This window comes from Schistocerca americana, chromosome 2, assembly GCF_021461395.2.
Source record: "Schistocerca americana isolate TAMUIC-IGC-003095 chromosome 2, iqSchAmer2.1, whole genome shotgun sequence".
Classification (NCBI taxonomy): Eukaryota; Metazoa; Arthropoda; class Insecta; order Orthoptera; family Acrididae; genus Schistocerca; species Schistocerca americana.
In genome coordinates, this window is record NC_060120.1 from 851,837,444 (window position 1) to 851,849,007 (window position 11,564).

Below are 11,564 nucleotides of genomic sequence, written 5' to 3' on the forward strand. Positions count from 1 at the left end.
ACCCACACACTTGAGCAATATTCTAGAACTAGTCACACAAGTGATATGTAAAGAAACTCCTTTGTAGACTGATTGCACTCCCCAATATTGTACCAATAAACTGAATTCTACCAACTGGTTTACTCCACAACTGAGCCTATGTGGTCTTTCCATTTGATATTCCTACAAAATGTTACACCCAGGCATTTTTATGAGTTGGCCAATTCCAATAGTGAATCACTGATTTTATAGTCACAGAATACAGTTTTCTTATATCAGCGACCGCTTATCATTATAAACTGTATATTATTATGAAGTGTTCTACTGGATACATATCTATCCAGTGCAAGGTCAATTATTCTCTAAAGCTGGAGCCATAGTTTTTCTACATGCTCCTACCCTGTTTCAGGTTCCTCATTGACACATGACACTAGTGATATTATATCTAGTTTATTGAACATATATAACAATATTATGAAAAGGAAAGCTGCTACTCACCATATAGAGGAGATGCTGAGTCGCAGATAGGCACAACAAAAAGAATGTAACAAATAAAGCTTTCGGCCAGTAAGGTCTTCGTCTTAGACACACACACACACACACACACACACACACACACACACACACACACACAATTGCAGGAACAGGCAAGGGTTGTGTGTTGTGTATCTGTGACTCTGCACCTCCACTTTATGGTGAGTAGCAATTTTCCTTTACATAATATTATTACATTTCATCCTTGATTTTCCATTGTTTGATTTTTACTGGACATTTGTATCTTCCTGCTTGTTTCAGTTTCCTTTGTATTTGGGTAATCATTGTTGCCACAACCACACCATAGTCACTGCTCTCTGTTTTAATGAGGATATCCTCAAAGCGGTCAGATCTATTTGTCGCCACTACATCAAATAATTTCCACCTTGAGTCACCTTCTGAGCTATCTGTTCTATATAGTTTTGAGGGAAGGCGTTTAGTAATGTTTCACAGGATGTCTTATCATGCCCACCATTAACAAAACTAATTTTTCCAACTGATTGTTGGATGATTGAAGTCTCCACTGATGATTACAGTACAACAAGAGAACTTACGTACTAGTGAACTGATCTTTTCTCTAAAGTTTTTGGTTACATCAAGAGAGGAGTCGGGTGGGTGATAGAAAGATCAAATTATCGTTTTATGAGTCTAACCCAAACAACCTCATATGCAGCTTCAATTTCTATCTCGATGGGTTTGAGTTTCATGTCTGTTGTGACAAATACACCACCTCCATTTCCAATTTGCTTATCCTTATGATATAAACTTAAAATTTTTCCCGAAATCTTACTGCTATCAATTTCAGCTGTCATTATTTGCATTGGGTGGAGAATTTCCAAATCTAAAAAATCCGTATGCGCATCCCACACACAGTCAGCTACCTGATTAGGAGCCTCTGATGTGTAGTGCACACCTGATCCATTTAGGAGGACCCTACAGTTCTCAACCCCATGGCACAAGTCCAGGCTGTGGCAGTCCAGCTTGTCACAGAACCTTCAGCCCTTCCCCTCGTCTCAGAACCAAAGAGCCACAATCAGTTCTGGTGACAACAATGCTGCAAATTGTTAGCTTTGCTGAAACTCCATGCACCAGGCTAGTCTTCTCAAACTTCTCTGCAATGACTGAGGTATGACCTTGGAACCCAGACGACAGGTATCACTTGTTCTAATGTGTGCCACAGCTGCAGCTGGTTGCATTCTGTTCTCTCAATGGCTGCTGAAATAGTCTCTTCAACATGTTGAAAGAGGCCCCAGGCATATAGACTGAGTGCACCTTGTGTTCTTTGCTGCTCCTTGCTGCTATTTCCCTAAGGGGTATCACCATCTTCCATTTTGTTTGAAATGCCCACGATTAATAGACCCCCACCCTTGTGCATTTGCCTCCTCTTGACACTGGACAAAATTCCATGTCAAGTCACCCAGGCCTTGACACCAACCATGTCAGATTTTGATGAAACTTGGCACAATTACTTCTTTTATCATCCTGAAAGCACTTGTAAAATTTTTTTGCTCTATCTCTTACAGTTTTTTTATATATATAAATTTTTAAAGTTTTTAGATTTGGTGTTGTTTCAGCAGTCGGAAAAGTTGACTTAAACGTGTCCTCACAACTAAAAAAATTTGTATATTAAAGAATACTCAAGATATCAGTATGAAATTTTGGAATAAGTTTGTGTATTATATCTAAATGTTAAAAAAAAATACCATAAAGATATATTACAATCTTCCAAATGGAAAAAAAATTACAAGTTGCTTTCTTTTTTTTTTTTTTTTTTTTTTTTTTTTTTTTTTTTTTTTTTTTTTTTTTTTTTTAAGCGGATGTTTAGTTTTACAAAAACTGCAATATCTAGAGTCTCAGACCTGATAGAAGGCTCAAATTTGTTTTAAAATACTCTTAATTGTATAGGCTATTAGATAAAAGAAAAATTATGTTGGCTTTTTAACCTGTTTAATAGTTATATAATTTTTTAAATAATATTAATTATATTTTAAAAATAAAAAATACCAAGTGACTTAGACACCGAAAATAAGTTTTTGTCTTCTTGGAGTAACAATGTACGCTTGGATTTTGTTTTGTTACTCCTGTGTTTTGAAGTAACAAATTATTAGTGTTAAATAGTGCTTGGATAGTATTTTATTAAGTTTATTCGAACTTTCAGTAAGTACTGTTACTTAGTTTACAGAGATTCTTCTCCAATATCCTATAAAAGTAACCAGAACAGTAATCAGACCAAAAGTGAAATCAGTATGTCAGATATTCAAACCTGTAGGGTAGGGTTATTTAAAAAATTTGACTGTTTCCAAACAACCTACACACCTTCAAAAATATTACAACCGTTATCTGAACTGAGTGAGGAAGAAAAAGATTTGATCCACTTACGATCTGGAATTAATCTGTGTGAATTTAAGAATATATGTTCACACCACAGCTACTACTTTTTAAATGTTTTTGAAAAGTATCAAACAACATGTTTAGACCCACTAAAAAAACACAAAAAGCCCATCAAAAAATCGTTGAGAAGTGTAGGCTTGGATCTTTCTAAACAATTACTGGCAAAAAATATGAGCATAAAATCTGGACAAAAGCTTTGCTCAACATGCCGTAACTTTTGTGAGGAAAAATTAAGAGTTTAAGTCAATGAAAGTGAAACAGATGATGAAGTCATGATTGAATTAGAATCATTGGAATCCAGAAATGAATCCCTCGTACAAACAAACATTGCTCTTGATAATTTAGGTTTGACACCGATAAAGCTTCATGGCTTGTCAGAACAAAGTAAAGGGTCTTATTTTAAAAAGAAGGTTAGCAGTATTGAAAAGACTGCAAAAAAGGCAGTTTCAAAAGCATTAAAATATGATGCACCAAGTTCTGATGATGACAAAGAAGATACAAGTGTGGTTGAGAAAGCAAAGGATTTTGATGTAATGATTTCTCTTATGAAAGAGAAAATTTCATATGTTGGGAGGTCTAGAAAAATCCAGATTCTGACCTTGGCTCCAGATTCTTGGAGTCGAAATAAAGTGCTGAAAGAATTTAATGTAGTATATGGTGCGAAAAGCCAGAAAGCTAAAATCTGAAAAGGGTATTTTGGAAACTCCTGGTCCAAAAAAAAGGTAAAACTCTTTCTGAAAATACAGTAAGACTTGTAACAGATTTTTATGAAAAGGATGAAAGTTCCAGAGTGCTACCTGGAACAAAAGACAAAGTAAGTGTTCAAAAAAATGTGTACATGCAAAAAAAGACTCATTTTGTGTAACTTGAGAGAACTCAATTATTCTTTCAAATGGGAGAATCCCGAGGTAGAAGTAGGATTTTCAAAATTTTGTTTCTTGAGACCTAAATGGTGTATCCCTGCTGGTGCTGCAGGCGCACACACTGTATGTGTATGCAGTATCCACCATAATGTTAAACTACTACTGTATGCTGTGAAAATTGAATAATCTTATAAAGACCTAATTAAGATGCTTGTGTGCAACATGGAAAACCAAAACTGTGTGCTACATCATTGCGACAGCTGTCCTGCAAATACTGCACTAACTGAGTACTTAACTGAAAAACTAAGTGCAGATTATGATTTAGAAGAAGAAATTGTAATCAGTCAGTGGGTTAACACAGACAGGGCAGAAATGATCAAACAGTCTATCAGTGTTGAAGACTACATTTCTTTATTGGTTAGGTCATTGGAAAAGCTCACCCCGCACTCGTTTATAGCAAAATCCCAATCAACAGCCTTTAAAAGATTGAAAGAAGACAAACCACCCAAAACAGCAATTATTGTGATGGATTTCAGTGAAAATTATTCCTTTGTTATACAAAATGAGATCCAAAGTTACCACTGGAATAGAGGTGGTTGTACTCTACACCCAGTTGGAGTTTTTCTAAGAAATGAGGAAAACAATGTTTTTGTTTCCAACCACTGTTTTATTAGTGATGACCAAGAACATGACACTGGTTTTGTTAACTTTGTACAAAAATAAATTACAAAGTGGCTGTCATTACATCATACTGACATTGACTCAGTTCACTACTTTACAGATGGTTGTGCTGGGCAGTACAAAAATAGAAACAGTTTTAAAAATTTGACTGAACACTTGAGAGACTTTAATTTTAAGGCCCAACACTTTTTTTGCAACAAGTCGTGGGAAGTCAATTTGTGATGGCCTAGGAGGAACTATTAAAAGAATTTTAAGGAAAGCCAGTGTACAGCTTTCAGACGAAGAACAAATAATGACAGCAATCGATGTGTACAAGTTTTGTGAAAAAAATATCAAAAACATTCATTTTCACTTTATTGACAAAAAAGAAGCTGATCTGCTCCGGTTAAAACTAGAAAAACCTTTTTCAGCAACCCGAACCATTCCTGGAACAAGAAGTTTTCATAACTTCAAACCACTTCCAACAAACAACCTTGAAATTAGAAGGACTACAGATAGTGTAAAACCCTCCTTAGTCTTTTCTTTCCATTCTTCTTCTGATTGGGTTCGTGTTGAACCATCCATAAATAGCTATGTGGCTGCAAATTATGATGGTAACTGGTACATTGAACTGGTAAAAACAATATTCAATGATGAAGAAGATGCAGAAATTCTATTTCTACATCCTTCAGGACCAGCTGCATCATTTTATTGGCCTGAAAGAAAAGATTCTTGCATAGTGCCTTTGGAGCACATAGACTGTGTAGTAGACGCACCTCAATCAAGCGGCACTGGAAGAATGTCTTACTTCAAAAAAGACTGTATCAAAAGAACTGAAAGCTCTTGGATGAAGTGGAAAAACAGTTTGAATCAGCATTAATGTGTATTAAAAAGAGAAAATTACTCAAAAAATTCAATGTTTCAAGCAATCAATTGGGCTATACATAAGTGTCATAAGTACACTATCTTTGTACATAATTATAATGTAATCTACTATAATTAATAAACATGTTAAAAAAGCCATCATTATTTTTGTCATTTTATTTTGTCAAGTAGCCTATATGATTAAGAGGAAATTAAAACAAATTTGAGCATTCTATCAGGTCTGAGGCTCTAGATATTGCAATTGTTATAAAACAAAACATCCGTTAAAAAATATATATATATTTTAATAGTATAATGATATGAATACACATCATCTTTGTTTTTAGATATATTTTAATAGTATCATTTTTATCTTCAAATATGTATAATAAATAAACTTGCTGCAAAAATTCATGATGTTATCTAAAAGAGTTTTTAAGGTAAGCAATTTTAAAGTTTTGAATACAAATTAAATTTACCATTTCCAAAGTTTCGGAAAACGCAAAATAAAAAAACTTTAAAATTTATAAAAAAAACTATAAGAGACACAGTAAAAAAAAAATTTGCAGGTGTTGTCAGGATGGTATTAGAACCATTTGAGCCAAATTTCATGAAAATCTAAGGAGGTGGGTGTAAAATTTATTTTTTATTGGGTGACTTGATATGGAATGACCCACTGGCTCAGTTTCAGTTTCGGTGAAAAACAGCTTCTCACACTTGTTGGTTAGTGATCCCCATTCACCCTCTACATGACACCTAGCTCTGCCAATGACACACTACTTGCAGTCAAGTGAGTGATAACAGACCCAATACTTTCTCCAGACAGGATCCACAGGAGTGGATAGCACTTGAGGTACCTCTGGTACTGTTACATGACTCTGGTTCTTCGAACAAAATGACTTTCAGTTGCTGCCCATCTTCCAAGCAGCTTACAAACGTCAACCAATTCATTCTGTGTTTGTGAACGGTATTCCAGGGGACTGCATTTTAGCTGGCGCAATGCATTACAGGACAGTGAACACACAACGTAAATTAAACCCGCTGATTATCTTTTAATCTCTTGAGCTAGAAAATTGCTAATTCGCTACAAGAATTGAAGCGACACAGAACAAGATATCTATTAATGCAACAGAAAAATCTGTGGTAAAAATTACTAACTTCCTAAAACTTTTGAGGTTAATTATAGTTGTGAGAAAACTCAAAAACAGACTTAATATACGATAAATGTAGATAATATATAGGTCTAATACTCTTTAAGGGAAAACCAACTGTAACACAATACTTTAGTTAGAATATATGCTACAGTGATGTAGAAAATTACAGATCAGTTTTAAATAAATGGGCTGTTACAGGAGTACATGGACATAAATCATTAAAAATAAAAAATGTCATGATTACCATTCCTACTAGCTGAGGCATCAAACGTTTTTATCTGGATCTCCATTTATGTGTTAGGAAGTGCTGGAATTGAACAATTAACTTCATAACTTGTGCAAAATTTCAGCTTCTAGTTACCCTTGAAAACTAATTTCTTAAAGCAAAGCAACAAGCCATTGCAAAGGCATATAACATTAACTATGTCTGAAGAAGTATACAAATATCCTAAGCCAGCTTATTTCAGTAGCTTTTATTCAATTTATTGAATTAGTGAGACCCTTCGGCTGATTTGTTTTTTATAGCCACCTCCTGTCATTTCGTTAAAAAAAAGGACAAAAAAAGCGTAAAAGTTTGTTTTTTCACAACCAATGCAATTTCATGGAAGACTGAGAATAGATATGGAAGTTCAGATTTACAAGATAAATGGAAGGCTCAGGCAGGTGGAAATAGTATTCACTTTAACAATAGTTTATAATGGTAATAGAAAGACACATATGCAGCAACGGGATGACGTAAATGGAGTAACAGAATGACATTAATTTTACAATGTAATGACTGACATTCCTCAACTCTTAATATGTTACACAACAAATTTAGTTATATACTGGCCCTACTACAATTTTAGGCAGCTGTATGTGGTTATACTGCTAGTATTAGTTGGAGGTAATGGGTAAAAAAAGGAAGTGCTGTAAACCAAGTACATAATTCTCAGAGAGAAGAAACATAGTCTGTCTGAAGAGCAGCTGCTGAAAGGTGGACTAATAATCCACTTTACAAAAAATGCTTACTACATGTAGAATGTTATTATTTATTTTGAAACACAATCTTCCATAACCTATGCTAATTAAATACTTTATGTGGGAAAAATGGAAAAAAATTAACTGAATGTAGCCTATAAAAGTACTGACCTCCTGTTTACTGCAACACAATGTTGACTATCTTTAAACGTCACTAAGAATTAGGCCTAACTTATAAAAGCATTATTACGTGTTGTGTTGTTAGAAGTGTACTACTGTGAAGGTGTGGCCAGTCAATTTTAACAGCATTTTCCTCTTTCTCAACCTGACAGTTTTCAGAAAACACTATAGAATAAGTAATTCATGGCACTTCTCTGTCATCTTACACAGCAAAGATGTCATCAAAGCTGGGAAACACATACTATCTGATGCTGAGAATTTTACAAAAATTACAAATGAAAAATTTGATGTATATAAAGCTTTTTTATCGATCCAATTACATTATATTTTAAATAATGAAAGATTTGGTAGAATAAACATTTTTTATACCTTGTTTCTCCAAATTACAGAGAATAAGGAGGAATTAGGGCCTAGATCAAATACGGGTGGGAATAGTTCCAGCAGAACAGACCACAACTATTCATATTGTTATGCCTATTTCTCATTTTATTATTGAGTACCATTATTACTCACTATTCCCCACATGTTTGCACGCAATTTCAAAAAGCAAGCTTCAAACAGAGGCAATTCATAGGACAACCATAAATGTACTGCCTCACTTCAAGGGGATTTTGGGTTGGGTTGTTTGAGAGAGGAGACCAGACAGTGAGGTCATCGGTCTCATGGGTTAGGGAAGGGCAGGGAAGGAAGTCTGCCATGCCCTTTCAAAGGAATCATACCAGCATTTGCCTGGAGCGATTTAGAAAAATCACGGAAAACCTAACTCACGATTGCCGGACACAAGGTTAAACTGTCGTCCTCCTGAATGCGAGTCCGGTGTGCTAGCCACTGCGCCACCTCGCTTGGTACAGGGATTTTGCTCTGGTTGCTTACATAAGAAATAAAGGTCAATATTTTTTGTGGGGCAGATATTTTATGCTTAATATGTTTATGAAGTTTCATTTCTTAGAAAGAATGATCCAAATGGAACGATGTTTAACTTTCCTCATACAAATATAAATGTTGGGGTGAAAAAAGACAAGTCTGTACAGAAACTGACTCCATCTGCTGTACATCAGAGGAATAAATACCCCATACAACAGCAATGCAGAATGAAACTGGTATTTTCAAGTGAAAGCATCATTCCTTTACCACATTGTTTATAAATTTCATTAATAAAATATTTGTTTAATACATGTGCCTTCTATATCATCTAGTCACTCATTTATTCCTTCCCATAACAGATATTTTTGTGAATTTTTATAGGAATTGGGTGAGCTGAATTATTGTTCAACTATAAATGAGCACAATAAGCATGTCTGAATTGTGTCATCCCACTGTCATATTTTTTTCACTTTTTCTTCTTCTTTTTTTTTACTTAAGTCTCACAGGAAAGTGTTTCTGAAGAAGAGAAATTTGTTAACATCAAGTATTGATTTAAGTGTCAGGAAATCGTTTCTGAAAGTATTTGTATGGAGTGTAGCCATGTATGGAAGTGAAACATGGACGATAAATAGTTTAGACAAGAAGGGAATAGAAGCTTTTGAAATGTAGTGCTACAGAAGAATGCTTAAGATTAGATGGGTAGATCACATAACTAATGAGGAGGTATTGAATAGAATTGGGGAGAAGAGGAGTTTGTGGCACAACTTGACTAGAAGAAGGGATCAGTTGGTAGGACATGTTCTGAGGCATCAAGGGATCACCAATTTGGTACTGGAGGGCAGCGTGGAGGGTAAAAATCATAGAGGGAGACCAAGAGATGAATACACTAAACAGATTATGAAGGATGTAGGCTGCAGTAGGTACTGGGAGATGACGAAGCTTGCACAGGATAGAGTAGCATGGAGAGCTGCATCAAACCAATCTCAGGACTGAAGACCACAACAACAACAAGTCTCATTATATTAATGAAACAAACTGTTACACTATGAACATTATATTTCTTTGCTTATGTAGAAAAAACCAGTACAAACATGTGCTCTTTGTAATGATTCATTAAACAAAATCACTGACTGTCATTCTGTTGCTTGTGGAACTGCCTAAATAGCAACTGCTGCACAAGGAACAATTTGGTTTCATATCAGGAAAGGCAAAAGAAGCTGCTGTAGCAAAATTTATGAAAGTAGTTTTAGAAACCCCAGATACAGGAGAACACATAACAGGCATTTTCCTTGAGATTAGTAAAACATTTGCTTTAAATGATCACGATATACTTCTAGGTAAACTTTAAACATGATGAATAAGGGACACTGTAAATGAATGATTCAGGTACTGCCTAGCAAACAGGGTGCATAGGTAGAGATTTCCCAAATGTCAAGTATCTCAAAATATATGGTGTGTCATCATTCAGATCCAGTATGTTTGAACACTGGAGTCCCCTCAACAGAGTATGTTAGGCCATATACTGTTTTTCATTTACATTAATGACTTCCACAATGAATCACACAAGGAGAAACAGCGTATTTGCTTGAAAGCTATAGAATAATTACAGACAGAATGCAAGTAAAAGGTGACAAGGCACTTACAGCATTAGCAAATGGTCAACAAATAAAGGTAAACTGTTAATATAATGAAGACTAATAATATGAACATCTATATACGTAGAAAAACCTAATTCAACAAGACTTGATAGTACATGTGATCACAGAGTTTGTGGCTAGCACAAAATTTATAGGTATGTATGCTGATCAGCAATTCAGATGGGACAAACAAATCATAGTAACTGGAAAAAAATTAGCACAGCATGCTTTGCCCTACAGATGTTAATCACGGTGGGTAATAAGGTGGTGTCTAAGAACAACATATTTTGCACACATACATTCTATCATTAGTTAGGGCAAAATACTTGAGGGGGGGAGGGCATAAAGCTCAAAATATGGAATAAGCATTCAAACTGCAAATCAGAAAAAAGAGCAAGAGTCATATACGGGTCCACCGCACAGACATTAAAAAAAATGGGGTATTTTGACAGTTCCGACCAAATACATCTTCCACACTAATGTTTTTCTACAGAAAAACACTGCTCAATATGCAGCATACATTACAAACAGACAAGTTACAGTGAGTGCTTATATTTGGATAGAACAAATAAAGACTGAGAGTAATATAAATGGAGTATTTTAGTACCCCAATAAGCCAACATGTCTAGTTTATAAATTATTCTATGTAATCTCAAAACCAAGGAATGCTACCGGTATCACGAGACGTCTTACGATTAGTTGCCCTTGTTTGAATCAGGTTATTTCAGTTCCTTAAATTTGTTTAAGTAGTTCTGTGATAAACAGTGCCCATAATCTCCGCCCATATATTACATACAAGTCATTCAGTAACGTCGTGTATGAGAATGTGTGTTGCGCACTGAAATCTAGAACATGCCGACATTTTCATATCATATTTACTTTTTATTAAGTGATACCGGTTTTTTATTTGTCCTTGACCATTGAACATAATGGTACATGTCATGTCAAATACATGTACACATACCATTACCAAATAGGGTGGGGTCAACAAGCGTGGGGCAGGAAGTCGGATGCCTTACAGTTATAGTAACTGGAATGCACTAGTGATTCTCACAGTACTTACGCTTTTCACGGACCTACAGATGCATTAAAGCAGGAACAGAAGACGAATATAATATGCTAATGCTTCACATACTCTTCATCGTGTTACTTGAGCAACTACACATCATCACGTCAACACACTTCAATGTTCCCGTTTGCACACTGCACTAGCACACTATAAACACAGGTGACTTCCCACATGAAACACTATAACGCTTCGGGATTCCCCGAATTCTAATATCGATATAGTCAGATTTGGCGAAGCGACCTGAAATGCTGCGACAGAATACAACTAACGCAGCATAATAATCAACAGTCACGATTCTTCTAAGGCATCGGTATATCATTTCTAGAATAACAGATGAAAAAGATTTTTTCATGCACAGACAATACTATTCTACAGAAATTTCAAACATGCGTCCTAAACATATTGCAAA

General features: G+C 35.1%; 1 protein-coding gene across 1 annotated transcript in view; it reads right to left on the minus strand.

Moving 5' to 3' along the window:
- The window catches only part of LOC124595720 (NFX1-type zinc finger-containing protein 1-like), a 413,636-nt gene extending 402,314 nt beyond the window's left edge, over positions 1-11,322 (minus strand). The window contains exon 1 of the mRNA XM_047134586.1: positions 11,150-11,322. The gene's annotated coding sequence lies outside the window, so the exon portion shown is untranslated. The remainder of the gene's footprint in view (positions 1-11,149) is intronic.
- Positions 11,323-11,564: the final 242 nt, after the last annotated feature.